Here is a 17,085-nt window from a genome sequence, read left to right as displayed (position 1 = left end):
CTCTTTTACTAGTGACATTGAGGAAAATGGCAGGGACAGCTATCACTCAGTATGGCTTGGCTACAGAGCTGCCTAAAGGCAGTGTCACAATTGCTCAAAGCAGAGACAGGAACAACTCCCAGGGCTTGAGGAAGTAGGTCAGGTCTGACAGCCACTGCTGCTTGGCTCTGCCTTCCCGGCTCCCCTCCTCCACCTGGTGTTCTTTGGGTTTCCTCCTTCCTCTCATTTTCCAGACACCATCTTAGCTCCTCCTCCTTCCTCTGACTTCCAGTCCCTCTCTCAACTTGACAGGAACACAAAGTAAAATGCTTCTCGAAACAGAAAGCCCCAAATCACTTACCAGGCTGAAAGACAGTAGAATGTTAAAAGCCTTATTCCCGATTTCTGCTGAATTTAATTTGGTTAACCCAAAATGCTGAGATTTTGTGCTGAGATTGTGGGCAATTTATAGTTTTTGGAATCTGTATTTGTTTCCTGGGACTGATTTAAGGAAATCAGATTGATGCTATTGTCATTCAGAAAATATTCCTTATTTATCAAACATCATCCAAAATCATATATTAGCTCTTTTGAGGTATATTTTTATCTTTAAGCATAAAAATTTACTTTTCAACTAGACTTGATATTTTTTCTTTGTAATATATATACTCTGCTAGGAATTTTTGTCCTGTTACCTGATCAACCAGGACCAGTGCTTTGGCTTTCAATAGTACAATACTATGGAACTCTTCTCTTTTTTTTTCTTACTTTTTTGCTAGGCAACAGGTCCTCACACTGTCTATAGACCCTGTGCTGTTTATCAGCGGGGCATCTGTCTGCCACATCTATAGAGTTGCACAGACAGAGCATAGATAGGTCATGTGAACATCAGAGCTCTTCCCTACTAATCTGGATCATCCCAATAGAGTGCAGTCTAGGGCAAAAGGAAGGTAAGAACAAGAATCAGGAAAGCAAATGATAGTGAAGATCAGGAGACAGATGTAAAACCAGGAATGGGATTGACGAGATACTAAAGGGCAACTGCCCGAGGAAGTCTGTGGCTGTATGTCTATAGTCTGCTATATTAACCAAACTTGTCCTGTTTATACCATCATCTCTGATCTGGGATCCTACTAAAGGGTCCATCTGATTTTGACACTGACATTGACATTGACATTATCCTTACCCTCATTATCAGCTGTTGATTCTTAAGAGTTGGGACCTCTTCCAGTCTCCCTCAGATTCCTTGCTACTGCTGCCTGATATTGCTTGTGATGGAGAAAGAATTCTGGATGCCAGGAAAGTCCTGGCTCATGGCCTCACCCACAAACAACCTTCACTCACCAAGCCATCTGCTTGCAATCTACAGCCTTGATCTTACCTGCACTTCTGATTCAGTGTCAAATTCAGGATGGGGCTCCTTGGGGCTCTCATTGGCCATGATGTATGGCCTTTGAGAGCATTATTTCCACTTCTATATCAAAGTCTATTTACCAAAACCACTTATTATTACTTATTTACCAAGCCACAGCTATGTTCCAGGTACTCTTCTGAAGGGTAAAAGTAAAACAAAACTCCACTTTCCATTCCTAGAGTCAGAGTGTTGAAAATCAAATGGTATTCTTTTTTAACCATATGCCAAGGTCCTTGAAGTTCAAAATGTATCTCAGGTTCAGCTAAACTCATTGTTATCATCCTTTAATCCTGACCCCTCCCTACTCAGCCCCTGGGAAGTACCCACTTCACAACATAAGGCCAACCCTGTACCCTCCTCCCTCTGGTCAGGGTCTGGGCACATGACTCACTCCACCTGTTAGTGCAGTTCCTCCCTAGGCAAAAAGCCAAAGCCCAAAGCCATACCCTCTTTTTGGAACTCAGTTTAAATGTCAGTTGCTCAGACAAATCTTCTTGTTGACCTCCCAAAATGATTTAACCCCCTACTGTAGTTCCTAGTCCCCCAGGCACAAGCTCCTCCCTCTTAAAATTACAAATTAAGTGCCAACTTGTCTTCCAAGACAATAATCATGGGAGCAGATACAGTGTGGTGGTGCCTACCGCTTCTACAGTGCACAAGTAGGAATGTTTTTAAGTAAAACAATACAAGGTCAGGTGCAGTACCTGTAATCTCAACTTCTTGGGAGACTGAAATAGTTGAATAGTGGTTTGTTTTGTTTAAAAAAAGTCTATGCTTAATGCAAAGGGATAGGACATCAGAATTCTTTGCTGAACTCCTGGGAGGATTATGATTTGAATCCAGCCCAGGCAAAAAGCAAGAATCTATCTCAAAGAACAAACCTGGCATAGTGGGACTGCAATCCCAGCTATATCAGAGGCACAGGTAGAAGAATTAAGGTCCAAGCTTGTGCTGGGCAAAAGTGCAAAAATTCTATCTGAAAAATAACTAAAGCCAAAGGAAGTAGTACAACACTTGCCTAACAAGCATGAGGGCCCTGGTTCAAGCCCCAATACCACCTAAGTAGGGTCAAGAAAATAATTTAAAAATAGCTGGTTTTCTTATTTTACAAGACAATATCAGATCCTGTGATCACATTGCTAAGGTATTGTCCAGGCCCTCAGAAGGGGTAGCACTCCCATGGGGTCCTGCAAATTATATTTTTTTTCCAGCTCCCAGAGAACTGCCTCTGGCCAAGGACTAGCTTTATCTCCTTCATTACTATCTATACCCCTGGTACCTGACATAATTGTATTTGGATGACTGTTGTTTATTAACTTTCTAATCACTGAATAAGACAAAGAAGGATTTGAAAAAGCATTTTAAGCATTAAGCCAACGTATATTTACATTAAATTATGCAATCAGAAGGAAAGAAGCATCTTGGCTTCTAAGAGTCAGGCTGATCCATGAAAGTTGACGTGTGATACTTGGTCTCCCATGACAGAAACATCCTGGATAGGACTGTCACATACATGTCCCGTGGCTACACTGCAGCTGCACTGCTTTCAGGCTGATTCTGATCTTTAACCTTGACTATAAGTAAAAAAAAAATTTAAACTCTCTAAAGCTAAGAGTCTTTGACAAGGATTTGAAATCAATTTGTCTTGCCTCTAAAATTGGGTACCTTTCTTTCTCTGTTGCTGGCACTGAGCAAGGACTCTGCCTTTCACCAATCTTTAAAATGATGAGATTCTTCAAAACTGTATAGATTATTACAAATAAGTCCAAGAATTTTGCATAGAACCCAGAGAGATGACAAAATGTTCAACCTCATCAAGTCGATGTCCCAGCCTCAGTTCTTTATGGGTATCTTCCTTGTTTGTTTGTTTATTACTGTGCTGGTACTGGGATTTGAACTCAGAGCTTTGTACTCTTGCTTGGCTTTTTCACACAAGCTGGTTCTCTACCACGTGAGCCACACCTCTACTTCTTTCACAGTTGATTTATTCTCTTTTGAGATTACTAAAATAAGTAACCAAGCTGATAGTGCTCTTCTTCACAAGCAAATGTAATAGAACACCTGTGTGTTGAAAGGCATATATCTATACAATTTAAGCATATATTATCTTGTCCAGTTCTGGCTCCATAAACACTGCATAAACGCCAGCTCTTATTTTTCTAAACAAAGCTGTTTATTTGGCATAATCTTTGGATTGGAGATGAACTTACTTCATTCGTGCATCCATTAATTTTTAAGGAGTTAATTCAGTATCTACTATGTGCTAGACCTGAGCTATACACTGAGGAAGGAATAGGGTAAGAATCAAAGATCATGAAAATGATTTGAAGAAACAGTCTCCACCATATAGACAGGAATGATATGAAAAAGTAGACTTGACAATCTCCTACCTTGAGATGATGATGTGTTCTCTCCTGCAGTTGAGCCTCTTTAATTGTCTGTTTTATTCCAAAGTACTGGAATAAAAATGGAAAAATATAATCAATCATGTAGCTCTTTATAAAAAAAATGTTTTAAAAGTAGACCAACCCACCATATGTTTCCAAATGCTCATCTGTTAAATGTCATGTAGATAACCAATTCAGACAATTGAGATTTTTGTTCTCAATGGGGTGACACCACCATACACACAATTTTTCTTACAACCAATCTATATGTCTTGTCTTTGACATAGGCCAAATATAACTGGTTCTTGTAAAATTGTCCATCCCCCCTAAAAAACCAAAAAGAATAATGAGAAATCATGAAAATAATTGTGTCTCAAAGCCAATAAAAACTTCTTCCGGATCCATTCCTTGCTGGAATCATGGCCTATGACTAAATGGCTATCAGTGCTGCTTCCATCCTGGCACATCCAGTTCCCAGGATGACCAATCTTTTATGGACCAACTTCAAATCCCTGCCCTGCCACCTCCTGCCATTGGAAGGTGGCTCACTGAAACTACTAACCACCTTGTTCTACAGGACTTTAGGAATGTTTAGCTTTTATTTCTCAGGAAGACATAGCCTTTGGCCACTGGTGGCCTCTGATGTCAATGGAGCCTTATAAAACCTGAGTTCTTTCTTGCTCAATGAGACTATGACAGAATTTAGCTCCTCTCTGTAGCTGCCTTGGTTCACTAAAAATAAATTTCCAGACCTCTTTCATAAATCAGTGGGACAGCACACCTACTCTTAGATTAGCCAAGATGAAGACAAAGCCAAGATGGGCAAACTCATAAGCTGAAAAGAACACCAGAAAGCTAAGTAAGGCAGCTAAGAATAGACCACTTATTTCCTAAGAAAAATATTTAAGTAAATGTGAAAATATCTAATAAACCAATCAATGAGTTTATAGGTATACAAAATATAATTTATCTTAGAGCAGGCAATTCTGCCGCATAGGCAGTCATAATATCAAAGCTTTTTTACTTCCTTTAAATTTATCAAGGTCTTCTTTAATTACCATAAACACCTAAAGATGTGAGCAAATTAACACATAAAATTGCAGGATTTTAGCTGATACATATTCATGGATGCATGTTATTATGATCAGGCAAATAATGACCCAAGACATTGATAAATTTGGTAGGAGCAGAAGAAAAGCACAGTGCACTGTTAGAATTCTCTGTGGATCCCAGAATGGAATCTTTGATAAGCTTGGCTCCAAGAGACCATTCATAACAATTATTGTATTTCTGTAATTCTGCCAAGAGAGATCAGCAAATGTTTAATCAGTAGGCTTCATGAGAAATAATCTCCCCCAACACTTGAATGCTAGATTAGTGAGAAAGAATGTTAGCTTCTTGAAAGGCTAAGTCCAAACTTTGATTCTCAGAATCTCTCTCCCATTCTTACTGGCATTCTTGCTTGTATTATGCTCTGCCACTTTGGTAGGACTAAGGATTTCCCAAACATTTGTGGGAATCTCAACTTGCAGTTTTTCCAAGGTCTTCAGAATGAATGTCTTTGATTTATATAGAAATATATGTCTCGTGTGTTGGCTCACCAAAGGCTGCTGAACTGTGGTTATTTTTTAATCCCTGGCCTGCTAACCATTCTCATTAGAATGTAAGCTCACACAGCTACTACTCATTAAATCCTTTGTTCTTACCAAGCAGACAGTGCCCTTATGTGTTGGAAAGTGTATTTAGTTGGAACAGAGCTTGACTGCTTCTCATAAAAGAATCTGAGCAAAAGCTCAGGACAGAGTGAAAAGCTAAGACACAACTGCATGAACTGCAAAAGTCATGCAAAGTGCTCTAGAGAAAAGGCCATAATTGCCAAGGGTGTGTCCCAAGTAGTAAAACACCTGCTTACCATGAGGTTCAGAGTTCAAATCACAGTACTGGAAACAATGATCCATAGACTTATGGCTTGAAAAGGAAATAATGTAGGAATGTTAATTAATTTCATCTGGGCTTATAAGATACTTCAAAATCATTCTCAACACAATATCTTAGTCCTTTCCAATTAACCTTCACAAGGAAGCACTTTAAAGTTCCTGGAACCAACAAAATTGAACTCTAGAATAGAAAAATACTGACACTTCTACCAAGCTAGCATTTTTTGAGTTTTTACTAGTTTCAGAAATTATGGCCTTTATCTATGAACTCATTTGTTCCTTACAAAAACCCTGACACAGGGGTTAATTTTGTCCCCACAGTAGTTGCTTTTTTAAAGTCACATACAATGATCTTAGAGATCACTAGTCAATTATCAGCCTTCCCATTTCTATATCAGAAATCCCAGTTATTATACTGTGAGCTGGACTAACATTAAATGGGGAGAAAGTGGCAGCTGCTTGTGTTCTGTGGCTTCAAGGAATGATGGAAAAATTCACTCTACTCACATCTTCAAGTTCCAATTCCAATCACAGATCTGTCTACCCTAACCATGTTGGAAATGTCTCCGATTACTGAGGTGTGGCATAGGAATAAGGACACCAGCTCAAAAGGAACTTGACAAGGCAAGACCTTACTTCTGCAGAATGGCATGTTACTGACAGAAGCCAATTAAGCAAGCATGTTGGTTGGCAGTCTGCCCAGGTTTTCTTCCTAACACCTTACTGCTCCATATTCTGATTGGTCAGAACTTAGCTTCCCAATTTTACATAATTGGCTAGTTTGAAAGGAGTTATTAGTTTATCCAAGGAGTCAACCAAAACAAGGATACCTGAACAAAACAGAAACTTATCTGGAAAAATATTCTGACTCTGGTACTCTACCACTTGAGCCATGCCTTCAGCCCCTAGAAAAGCAATTCTTTTTTGCCAATCCTGGGGCTTGAACTCTAGGCCTGGACTCTGTCCCTGAGTTTCTTTTGCTCAAGGCTAGCACTCTACCACTTGAGCCACAGCATCATTTCCAGCCTTTTCTGAATAGTTCATTGGAGATTAAGAGTCTCATTGACTTTCCTGCCCAGGCTGGCTTCAAACTGCAGTGTGCAGATCTCACCCTTGTGAGTAGGCAGGATTACAGGATGAGCAACCCATGCCTGGTTAAAAAAAATCCTTATAACAAGATGTAGTTTAGTTAAAATAGCTCTTTGTATGATGGAGGCTACCCTTAAAATGACAGGACTTACATCAAACAACCACTTTGACAGAAAAGATTCTAATTCCTACAAACAGAGGAGAACAAGTACAGTGGAGAGAACATGAAATGCAGAGCTCTCCCCCACCCCCAGTTCCTTCACAGTAGTCTGACTTTGGATGAATAACTCAGCCTCTCTGGACATAACTATAACCAAACCTACAGTACAAAATTGCATAAAGACTATTGAAACACATAAGAAAATAAATTTTCAAAATAGAATGATGTAGATAATGGTTAACTACCATTACTAAATCTAGAATTCAATTATGGCACATGATTTCTTCCAGAATTCTTGTATCTAGACAGTGGTATTTGCACTCAGGTTATGAGCCCAGTGGGGAGAAAGATAGTTAAAGTCTTTGGGGAAATGGAGCACACAGAAGTCATGTGGAAGTGTTGAAAAGAAGAGTCTAGGGCTCCTACTTCCCAGCTGTAATGATAGAAGGGAATTTTCCTGGAACTATCATCCCAGATACATAGTCTACATTTGGGTGTTACCATGGTCAGAAAATTCCCAGGCAGTCAGACACTTTCTAATTAGCTCTTGTAAAATGCAGATGTGATCACTAGAGAGTAAGTCATGGTGATGATGACATAAACATGGGATTGTTTAGAAAAGACCTAGGAATTTGAGAGTGAGCTGAGACTAAGAACAAGAGTACATACTCTTTTATTTATTAATTAATATTGGTCAGTCCTGCGGCTAGAACTCAGGGTAAAGGCACTGTTCCTGGAGTCTTTAGCTCAAGGCAAGCACTCTACTACCTTGAGCCACAGCACCCCTTTCATTTTTCTGTGATTAATTGGAGATATGATTCTCACACACTTTCCTGTCCTGACTGGTTTCGAACCATGATCCTCAGATCTCAGCCTCCTGAGTTGCTAGGATTACAAGCATGAGCCACAGTCACCCATCTCTTAATCACACCATACTCTTAATCAGTATAGACTTAGGTGAAGTAAACTAAAGATTCCCTGACATGGCATATCACTCTCTGCTCAAGCCCTTGGGGAGAGGGCCACACAGCCCTCCACTAACCTTTCACAAATTCAATTGAATGAGTTGGGCCTGAGTTAGGTCAACTTCAATTTGAATAAGTTGAACTGGCTACTTTGTCTAACCCTCACTCAGGTATGGCATGGTTTCAATTTTTCTTATTTTTCTCAAACCAGCTTTACACTAATGTGTCCTATTATTGACCAATTACTGAGCGTTGAGTCACATACACACACTATTTCCTCTTCTTCACATCCCATCGAACCCATCATACAATCCTTTCATTTCAATCACATGTTTGCCTTGGGAAATCATTTCCTCTCCATCTTTGCCACCATAGTTCATGCCCAAGCAGTCATCTGTCACCTTGGTAACTAGTGTAGATTACTGAAAAATCCCTACATCTGCTCTTATTCCAGTTCTCAACCTAGTCTCTGTAAAAGTAATTTGAAATAAAGAAAAGGAAGAAAAGAAGCCAGGTACTGGGAACTCACACCTATAATCCCAGCTACTCTGGAGACTGAGGTCTGAGAATCTCTGTTAGAAGCCAGCTCTACAAGCCTCTTATCTCAAATCAACCAACAAAAAGAACTAGAAGTGTGGCTCATGTGGCAGAGCACCAGCCGTAAGTAAAAAAGTCAAGGAAGAGGGTTCTGAGTTCAAGCCCCAGTTACCAGAATGAGAAGGGGAAAGAGGAGAAGAGAGGGAGAGAAAGGGAGGGAGAGAAAGAGAGAAGGAGGGGAGAGGAGAAAGAGAGAGAGAGAGAGGGAGACAGAGGGAGAGAGAGAGAGAGATGGAGAGGTAGGAAGAGAGGAAGAGAGAGGGAGAGAGAATATCTCAGCACCCAACAAGTCACCAAGATGATCATATTAGTTGCCTATTGGGTCTTCAACATGATAAAGCATGCTGTCATTTGTGGACCTGGACACTCTGTCCTTAACTGCTCATGCTATTTGGATGGCAATGTGAGCATCATTCAGCCACACTGGTACACACATTGTCCCCTCAACAGAAATGCTCCCATCTGAACCCCCATCCATAGTACTCTTCCTCTACTTAGCAGAAACCAGTAAATGTATTCTTTGTCCAGGCTTCCTTTAGGCCCTGCAACTATACCCTCTTCTAGAGTACTATTCTCTCCCCTTATAATTCACGCCGGAATTTATAAATACACAGATACGTCATTATTTTTATCAGTGTCATTTTCCTACTAAGCAACAAGCACTCTGAAAGCAGGAATGGTGTCTGCTGTTCTGCTGGGCTTAGCAGTGACCTGTGCCCGGGAACAACAACCATTTGTTGAAACAATGAATACCAGGAACTCTTCAGACTGTGAGATGAAGACCCAGAGAACAGGGCCTGATGAACTGACAAAACTCATCTCTCCTCCCATTTGCAGATTCCTCATTTCTGCTTCAGAAATTTGCATTGCAGGTCAAAGGTACAGATACACCATAGAGAGATTCAGAATGACTTTCATAGAGATTTGTTTTAGAATAGTTCCTCATTTGTTGGGTGATGTTTAGAATAGTCCAAGTCACACTGTCATTGGGCTGATGACCCTAAGGGCATATTAGAGGCCAATTTGGACAGCAAGAAGGTTCTTGTGCTGATGTTGGCCTTCCTGTAATCCCTTCTGCTGTGGTCTGAATGTTTCAATTTCTATGTTGAAGTTCTTGCCCTAAGGAGGCAAGAGGGTGACTCCCTCGATGTTTGGGGCCAGTGCCCTAAGATACTCCACATTCTTGGACCCAATTTCCCAAACTACTCTATGTGCTTTCCACATGAGACAACCTTTCAGTTCTTTGAAGACAACTTAAAAGCCACATCTGAACTCGTCTCCCTTATATTTTATGCTTTCTCAGCTTTAGTTTTTAATTTATGGACTATGCCTTGCTATCTTATGTCATTCATTCTTATAAGCTACCTTAAATCCTGAGTGGCATAAAACTATATATAAATAAATATTTACTTTTTTTCCTATGTGCAACCATTCAAGGTTTCCAGCAGTCTCCTCAGTACTCTTACATTCCCACTTCAGTTCCTTTCTCTGATCATAGGGACACTAGGACAGGGTTATTTCCAAACACAGTCTACAGCATCATTGCTACCAAGTCCACAGTGGAGTCTCTGGGAGTGATGGCTTAGGACCAATAGGAAGACCTGGAGAAAATAACCAATCCTTCACCACATTAGCAGTTCCTTTTTGATGAGAGCTATTAGTGACCTGCTCAGACTTTAGAAATCTCTAAGACTTGAATTGATAGCTGGCATCACATGTGAACTGGAACATTCGAGCCACAGAAATAGAGATCCCTTTTCCCTCACACTAACTCTAGATCTACCCCCCCCTTTCCTCTCTCTTTTTCTGCTACCCTCAAAAACCTTTCTCTCTGCTATATTTCAGACCATTCCTTTCCACTGTTGCAAGAACAGCCACCCCCTACACATATACTTGTCCCTGTTTCAGGAGCATTTCCAGATCTCTCTAACAGCAAGCAATTTTCTTCTGCACACAAAGTGCTCTGGTTTCCCCTATCCTAAAAAAATACTAATCATGAAATATTTAATATCCTCCCTCGCCCAAAGCTGACATCCTAGCTCTTTCTGCTCAAGCATGAGTAAGCCCTTGGCAAAGCATTGCCCCTTCAGCAATGGCCTGGCGGGTGCAGGGTTCTGCAGGTCCTCGAGTTAATATTGGTTTGGGGGGAATGGTAAAGAATCCAAAATGATAAATAAAAGATGAGCTATGGAAGTGAATGTGTATTTAGAAATAGGGAGAATGCAATGCATTATTATCTTTTGGAAATAAAAAGTCCTACAAACATCAGCAAAGCTACAATAATAAATATTTTACTTGCTAACAGTCTGGTGTCTAACATTTTCGTCTATATATTTTTGCTGCACTCTCTGAGTTTGCATCTTTAGAGGTGATTCCATCTGTTTTCCAGTCTACTTAATTTTTTAATTGCATATTTATAGTTTAGAGAAGTTTTAGCTACATACATTTTTATTGGGAATTCAAGTTTGTGGGATTTTTTTTTCATTTTGTAAAATTTTCTTAGGTTTCTTTTAGATCTGAGCTGAAAGATTTCACAACATGCCAAGTTTTCTTTTGCTATGACTAATCCTGAGACATCTTTGAGCTGACAACACCCTAAACCAGTTCATCAGTTATGTCTCATCATCATGGTACATTATGTATTTTACATTATCTTATCTGATAGATAATATTTGCATTCTAATGAAGCCTTAAGACAAACCAGATCCTTTACTTATAATTTTGTATATCTTATATTGAAAGCACTTTCCACCTACTGCCTTCTGGCTCTGTACATTTTATATACTTTCTCCTCCACTACCCACATTTTTTTGGTTCCAAATGCCAGATATCAAAGGATTTGTCCACATTTGGTATCAATGCCAGATAAGTTGGCCAGTGGGTGGATAAACTTGTGGGATTGTTCTCAGTAACTTAACTCTTGTTACCCATATGCAAAGTATGTATCAACTTAAATTCTGACTCTTGGCTTCCTTAGCTGGTGCTTGACTGCTAAGCAGACATCCTGCTTTCTGTGCAGGAAAATCTGGGTTAAGAAGAGAACTCTTACTTTACTTCAATCAAATATCTGACTAAGCTTTCAGATGATGTGGCTGTGGAGAAGGCCTAGGAAAGGTCCAGGCATGTTAGGATCCAGAGTGTAGAGGCCTTATTTAATCTGTGGTAAATCTTCCTTTGCTGTTAAGTGTCCTCAAGAAGCATGCTGGAAGATGTGCTAGAACACTTTCCAGTCCTGTCCCTTTGTCTGGATCTCCCTTCTCTGACACCTAGCCCCTTGGTTTTGGTTTCTACTCCACCCTATTGGGAGTCAGCCAGGTCTAGTTAACTACCTACTAACAAAACACCTTTTAAGTCTTTGTTCATTTCAAAGCATCTGTCTTGTTTTTCTGAATCAGCCCAGTTCCTTGCCTCTCACCTAGCGCCCTCCTGACTCCCTCACTCTCTATCTTGTTAACCCTTGAGCTGAACTCCCCTGGGCTCCTTGTCCTCTTTTCACTTTCTAAATGATGGCCTCTTGCTAACTGTTGCCACTGGAAACACTGTTCCTTGGAATTCTTATTTACTCTCAGAATTTATTGTCTTTTTTTTTTTTTTTTGCATGTTTGAGTCTCTTCTCTCTGGAGTCAAACCTCATTGTCTGACAACACCTACTTTAACACTTCATACCAATATCTTTTCTCAAAACCAGATCTCCTGTCTTAACTGCTCTTTGTCTTTTAAAGATGAGCACACTGTTGAATTTCCTTTCTACCTTGACCAAATTTTTTCTTCCTTTTCTGACTATCCCACTCTGATTCTAAACTTAGCATCCTTAAACTATAGCAAAAGTGTCTCAATCATTCTAGAGAACTGTCAGTCCATCCAGATAGTTTTTCCTTCTCCCTAAAATTGCCAAATGCTTTAAAAATCTTTCTTATACTATAATTAAGGTTTATCTTATATATGTAGCAATAACTAACACTTACCAAGTGCTTACAGTGTACTAAGCATTTCCCAACCACATGTTAATGGTTATTTAATAATAGCCAGTATTATCTCTATTATAATGATTATAATCTCTAATTTAAATGAAGAACCTAGGTCTTACAAAGATATGAGAAACATATTCAGCATCACATAGAAAGTGATAGAACCTTAATTTAGATACAGATATTTGACTACAAATAGCCATGAGCTTACTCATCAATAACTAATGATAATAATCACCAATTATACATCACTTGCTATGTGCTCCATAAAGCACAAAGCTTCCTTATGAGTTTACACTATTATTATCACTTTTTGTAGAGGGGAAAATACACGTTCTCTATATGAGTTTCTCTTCGTTAGTAATGAGAGAACCACCATTGGTTTCTGGACCATGTGATACCAGGCAGAATGTCACCAGACTGTTTATCTGTTTCTCTGTTCTGCTGACTTCCCTCAACTTTAATGTCTTAACATTTCTATTCTATAAGGCCTTTTTATGCATTTTTTACTACAAGTTTTATTTTGTAATAGTTTCAAAATTACAAATATTGTGAATGAGCACTGGTGGTTCATCCCTATAATACTAGCTACTTGGAAGGAAGGCTGAGATCTGAAGATCAATCACAATTTGAAACCAGTTTAGGTAGAAAAGTCCATAAAACTCTTATCTCCAATTAACCAGCCAAAGCCTATGGTTCAAGTGGTAGAGTGCCAGCCTTGAGTGAGAAAGACAAGCAAGAGTGCAAGTTCCTGAGTTCAAACACCAGTATTGGGGGAAAAAATTCCAAGTGCAGTAAAGAATTCTTTCCGAACCATTTCAGCACAAACTACAGTGCTTGACTACTGCCCTATAACCCCTAAACAATTTAATATACATTTCCTTCAGACAAGTACATTTTCTACATGGCTATAATAAAACCATCAAGACAAGAAAGTTAACACTGACACATCATTACCACCTACTTTCTACCCCCATTTAATTTCTATCAATTGTCCGAACATATTTTTCATGACAAGAAGAGTTCATGCAGATTTTCTTTTTCTCTTTCTTTCTTTATCTTATATTTGAGGGGGTGCCATTACTGGGGCTTGAACTCAAGGTCCAAGTACTGTACTTCAGCTTTCTGCTCAAGGCCAGTGCTCTACCACTTGAGTCACATCTCCACTTCTGACTTTTTGCTGGTTAATTAGATATAAGATAGTCATGGACTTTTCTACTTGGGCTGATTTATAACTGTGATCCTCAGATCTCAGCCTTCTAAAATCCTCAGATCTGGGTGTGTGTGTGTGTGTGTGTGTGTGTGTGTGTGTGTGTGTTTCTTCATTTGGGGGTGTAATTATTACCAGTATGGCTGCAAATTAGTGATTTTCTAATGTAATTACTTCTTCCACATTGGCATTAACATTTCACAATTTACTTTTCATTTATTTTTATTATTATGGGCTCATGGATTTTGTTTTACTCAGCATTATGAGCTTTGGTTAACATTATCTACTTAGAAGATAAAATGATCTCAGAGTTGATAGCACTCCTTCACAAAGGTTTCTGTTCCCTCTGCGTTTCTTTGACACACTGAGTAATTCTCTTGAGTCCTTCCTCTTGAGTCCTTCCTTATGTCCTGGGGCATTAAAAATTTCTGGATTTCTTTTTTACTTTCCCGGTTACAGTCCTGTCATCAACCACTTCTCCAAAGAAATAGTTATGTTTTTGTTATAGAGAACTTTTGGGGGTAGGGCTGGGCTTTTTTTTCTTTCTTTTTTTTTTTTTTTTTCTCAAGGCGAGTGTTGTACTACTTGAGCCACAGCTCCACTTCCAGATTTTTGGCGGTTCATTGGAGAAAGGTTTAGAGAGGTGACATTATTTCTCTAAGGTCATTTTTTTTTTTTTTTTTTTTTTTTTTTTTGGTCCGTCACAGGGCTTGAACTCTGGATCTGGGCGCTGTCCCTCAGCTCTTCAGCTCAAAGCTAGCGCTTGAGCCACAGAGCCACTTCTGGTTTTGTTTGTTTGTTTGTTTGTTTATCAGTCATGGGACTTGAACTCTGGGCTTGGGGACTGTCCCTCAGCTCTTTCAGCGAAATGCAAGTGCTCTACCACTTGAGCCACAGTACCACTTCCAGTTTTCTAGTGGTTTATTGGAGATAAGAGTCTCACGGACTTTCCTGCCCAGGCTGGCTTTGAACCACAATCCTCAGATCTCAGCCTCCAGGGTAGCTAGGATTACAGGCATGAGCCACCACTGCCCGGCCACTTCCGGTTTTATGGTGGTTTATTGGCAATAAGAGTCTCACAGATTTTCCTGCCTAGGCTGGCTTTGAACCACAATCCTCAGATCTCAGCCTCTTGAGGAACTATGATTACAAGCATGAACAACCAATGCCAGACTGGGCTTTTTTGTTGTTGTTGGTTTTGATTATTTGTTTGCTTGTTTTATTTTTTTTCTTTTCTTTTCTTTTTTTTGGGGGGAGGTCCGGTTGTGGGGCCTGAACTCTGGGCCTGGACACTGTCCCTCAGCTCTTCAGCTCAAGGCTAGCGCTCTACCAGTTGAGCCACAGCACCACTTCCAGCTTTTTTTCTTTTTGCTTATGTGATGCTGAGGAATTGAACCCAGGGCCTCATGCATGCAAGGCAAGTACTCTACCACTGAGCCACCTTCCTAGCCCCTATTTTTTTCTTTTTATGAGAGTTTTATCTTGGAGGCTGGGCTGGTCTGAAACTCATTACTACCCTTTTAAACCTCCCAAGTTCTGAGATTATAGGTGTGTACCAACATGTTCAACTTATGATGGCTTTTTATATAGAATAATATTCAGCAATAAAGAGTTGATTTCAAAGTATCATCATTGTGACTGTGGTGTCAGTACTTGAAGGTTTTCTTGTTGATCAGAGTTCGAACACAGTCATTCCTTGATACCATGGGAAGATTGGTTCCAGGACTCCCATGAATAACAATATTTAAGAATGTTCAAGTTCCTTATATAAACTTGCATAGTATTTGTATACAACATATGCAAACCCTCATGCAGACTCACCCACCTCAGACTAATGGTAACACATGATACAATGTAAATGTTACATAAATAGTTGAAACTTCATTGTTTAGGGAATAATGCCAAGAACAATATTGTACATATTCAGTGTAGATACAATCCTTGAAAAATACTTTCCATCAGCATTTGATTGAATCTGCAGATGCAGAACTATAAATATGAAGACCCAAGTATATATGCATAGATACATAAACATACAAATGTATGTCTGCACTTATAGCTCTATATCTTAGAAACAAAAATTTTACATAAATACTTTCAATTCTGATCTTATATCACTTAAGCTCATATTTCTATTTTTACAAATTCATAACTCCTTTCTGAAATAGTAGAGAGTATGGCTCTCATTATTCTGTGCACTGACTGATACAATTCTCTTCCCGTAGGAACTCCTCCATCTCACCTTCCTCTACAGCAGCTTCTGGCTTATGATCTCTGGACTGAATTATTCAGGGAGCTCAGTCCTTTTATAATGGACCAGGAAAATGCACTTTGTACAATAGGAACTGAATTTACATCCTTGATAGAATAATTTTTTAAATTACCCACTTGAAGCTTTGTTTACATAAAATTTAGTCTTAATTTAGAAAAAAACACAACTTAGTTTAAAAAGATAATGTCTCAAAAAAGTAAGAAGCCTGAATTTTATATATTTTGATAACAAAAGGTCTTTGTTTTGCCTCTGCATCTAGTCTGCTGCTGTAGCATGGAAAGTATCTGACCTTTATTTTTTCCAGTTCTCTGATTAATAAAAATATGCTAATTATTTTCTTTAAGAGCTTCTATCACAACATGAATTGCATGTTGACTCTTAGATTCTATCTTGCCAGGTTGTCTAAAATCTCCTACTTGAATATTTGTGACAATTAGAGACCCCTATCTTCTTAAGAGGTTCACCCTTCCTGCCTATCTCTTAAAATCTCTGCATCTGAGAACTTGGCTCTTTTATCCTACCTATATCCTGATTCAAGATGCTTTCTTCTTCCAACTACCACAATTGTAAGCATTTCATAACAGAACCAAGACAGTCTTCGTCAAAATATTATATTTAATTTAGTTGATTTGTTTGCCAATGGAGATGTGCACAGACGCAGTGTGGTATAAAATGAACAGGTGTAGTTCATGCATATAGCTTCATTACTTTTATATCCCACCATAAATATAATAAAAATATTTTAAGAAATATTTGTTCCTCAGGGATTCCAGAGAGATTAAAGAATATGGCTAACCACAAACAAAAGGTACATTTAAATTTCTTAGGTTTAAACTAGGACTTTGGGGAACATTGTGAAGCCCTGGATTCGACTCTACTATGTATCCCAGTAGGATGTGCCACTTTCTATAGATTGTATAATAACAATAGTAACTTACCTGTATTATTATTTATGTTCCTCAGGAAAACCTTTTATTTTTTTTTATTTGTGAACATACTGTACAGAGGGGTTAAAATTGCATGGGCAGGTTAATGCGTACATTTCTTACCAAGCATTGCAGCCTCCTCCTTTGTTTACCTTTCCCATCCCTTCCTAGCCTCCCCCCT

General features: G+C 39.1%; 1 long non-coding RNA gene across 1 annotated transcript in view; it reads right to left on the bottom strand.

Moving 5' to 3' along the window:
• The window catches only part of LOC105985599, a 45,839-nt gene that overhangs the window by 18,941 nt on the left and 9,813 nt on the right, over window positions 1-17,085 (bottom strand). The window contains exon 3 of the long non-coding RNA XR_001175064.1: window positions 3,784-3,849. This is a non-coding gene — a long non-coding RNA (uncharacterized LOC105985599). The remainder of the gene's footprint in view (window positions 1-3,783; window positions 3,850-17,085) is intronic.

Source organism: Dipodomys ordii, unplaced genomic scaffold (assembly GCF_000151885.1).
Source record: "Dipodomys ordii isolate 6190 unplaced genomic scaffold, Dord_2.0 Scaffold30, whole genome shotgun sequence".
NCBI lineage: Eukaryota > Metazoa > Chordata > Mammalia > Rodentia > Heteromyidae > Dipodomys > Dipodomys ordii.
The sequence above is the reverse complement of the archived record's forward strand: the minus strand, read 5'-3'. Positions and strand labels throughout refer to the sequence as shown.